Here is a 2,803-nt window from a genome sequence, read left to right as displayed (position 1 = left end):
CAGATATTTATTTCACTTTAAAGAATCCCGGGAAGTGTAGTTTGTGAAGGGTGCTGAGTTCTATTAGGAGACTCCTATTCCCCTGATAGAGTTCCAGTGGCCAGCCCCTCTTCTGGTGATTGTAGCTTTGTGAGGGGAAGAGGGCATCTCTTAACAACTCTCAGCACCCTTCATAAAGTACACTTCCCAGGATTATTTGGGGGAAGCCATGACTGTAAAGTGAAATAAAGGCCTGGTGTGGATGTGGCCAGGGACAGCTTTGGTTTACATTTGGGTGGGAGGCTACATGTGACTGCATAGAATTAAAAGGTGGAGGGAACCCAAAATAATGATACTGTTAACACTGTTTTCCTTTTGGAAAGGAAAGGACCTTTTTCTCTGCCCAGTGCCAACCCACACAATCTCCTCCCCTCCATCTTCCTTGCCCCAATCCTTTCTCCTTTCTCCCCTCCCCCGTCCTACTTCCACCCACCTGCCCCTGTCCTTCCCCCTTCTCAGTTTCACCTATCCCAAGCATGATTGCACAGGAGTAAATCCCATTAAACTCAATAAGCATACCAATGATCAAACCTGCCCTCCTCTCATTCTCCCTCCTATCTTTTTTCCCTCACTACTGCCCCTCATTCCCCCTCTCCCCTCCCCTCCCTCCCTTCCCCCCCTCTCCTCTCCCCTTCCCCTCTCATCCTCCTCCCAACCCCACTCCAGGCCTCCCTCACTCTCCTTTCTCCTCCACACCCGTGGTCAGTTTTACCTATCCTAAGTATGATTGAATGGGAGTAAATCCCTTTGAACTCAATATGCATGCAAATTATCAAACCTGCCTTTCCCCTTCCCTCCCTCGTCTCACTTTTTCTCCTTCCCCTCCCCCTCTCCTCTCCTCTCCTCTCCCCTCCTCCTCCCATCCTTACTCTAGCCCTTCCCTCCCCCTTTTCCTCCTCTCCTGTGGTCAGTTTCACCTATTGCAGGGGAGTAAATCCCATTGAACTCAATAAGCATGCAAATGATCAATCCATTCTCAGCAAACTTGCACGGCATCCCATTTCTTACCTCCCGGATTAAAAAGCAGAGAAATTAACTAAAAGGCAAAAAAACCATTGCAGTTTAAGAACATACTTATAGCCAACAGATATTTCTATCAAAACGCAGGGAAATTGGGCAGCTGTAGTGAATGAACCAGGGGAGCAGGAGACCTGACCTCCTCTCTGAGATATTGTACTGCCCTACAAATTTGTAAAAATGCAAACACAATTTCAGTTTGTCTTTCACAGTCCAATCTACTTCCTGTGTAGCTTGGAAGAATTTGGTAACCTGTGCCTCTGAGCATATGATGAGTTGTGGCAACACCTGCAATCAGCACTATTTCTAAAGATGAAGAATTACATTTTTTGTATGTTTGTTGGTGTTCTTACTTTGCTTCTTTCCTGTGTTACTACTGTTTCTACAGAGAATCTAACCTAGAAATTACATTTCTTTCATTATTCATCCTAGAAATCTGTATCAAATTTATTTTTATTAATTTCAAAGCATTTTTAATGGTCAGTGTCATATGATGGTGAAGACTGCCTTTTGTGTTTCAAACTGGAGGTTATATTCTATGTTTATTTTGTTTGCATTAACAGTTGAGTTTGAAACTGCAATTTTGATGTAATATTAAACTGATTACAGTATGTTGCTTCTTAAGCAATGAATCTAGCTGCTGGAAAAAACAAACTTGGCCTGCCCAAGATGCATGTGTTCAGCCTGCTATACTTAAACCACTCCACTTAAGGAAGGGTGAGCATGGTCAATTAAAAACATAGAGCACACCAAGAAACTTGCTAGAATATATTTCACTTCCCACTGTTTATCTTGTGCAAACTAAAACACTCCTCATGTCCACTGGAGACTATTCTGCAGAATAGTTAGTGCCATTATTTCACAATTGTTTTTGGAGTTTTATTTAATGTAAATTATGCAAAGTGTTGCTGTACTTCACATATCCACAGAAACAGAAGCAAAAGAAAATAATTTACTATAAGAAACTTCACTAAACTTGCAAAGTAAATCAAACATATTTCAACTGTCTTAATATAGTTGCTTCCTCCCTGCTAAAAGAAATCAGCACGTCTTGTTTCTGTTATTTGGGCTGATTGCAGATGTTGCCACCACTCACCATATGCTCAGAGGCACAAGTTACCAAATTCTTCCAAGCTACATAGAAAGTGGATTGGACTGTGAAAGACCAACCCAAATTGTGTTTTCATTTTTACAAATTTGTAGGGGAATACAGCATCTGAGAGAGGAGGTCAGGTTTCCTGCTTCCCTGGTGCATTCACTATAGCTGCCTAATTTCCCCACTTTTTCATGTTTGATAGAAGTATCTATTGGCTACAGGTACCTTTTTAAACCGTAAGGATGTTTTTTCTATTACTGAATAATAAGGTCTCTACTTAAAAGTCTTGTTGAAAGAGGAAAGTCTTAAGGAGGTGTCAAAAAGGTAACATAGACAGCACCTGTCTAACTTGGCGCCCTGATGTTTTGGACTACAATTCCTGTCAGCCCCAGCCAGAGTAGCCAAAAAGCACGTTTGTTCTGACATCTATGCTTCAGACTAGAGATCTGCATATGGTGTCCTGCCAAAGCTGCAGCAGCCTCTTCTGCTCTACAAAGCCCGTTTGTTGTATATATTCTTCTCTCTAGAATTGAGAACTGAAGCTTTTTGTTTCCCAACATTTGGAAGATGAGCAAAAGTGATTTGTAAAGTTTTAATCACATTTTACAACTTGAAAAACCAAGAAGCTGTGATGTGCTGCCAATATTACAA

This window comes from Rhineura floridana, chromosome 8, assembly GCF_030035675.1.
Source record: "Rhineura floridana isolate rRhiFlo1 chromosome 8, rRhiFlo1.hap2, whole genome shotgun sequence".
In the NCBI taxonomy this organism is placed as follows: domain Eukaryota; kingdom Metazoa; phylum Chordata; class Lepidosauria; order Squamata; family Rhineuridae; genus Rhineura; species Rhineura floridana.
This window is presented reverse-complemented; position numbering follows the sequence as displayed.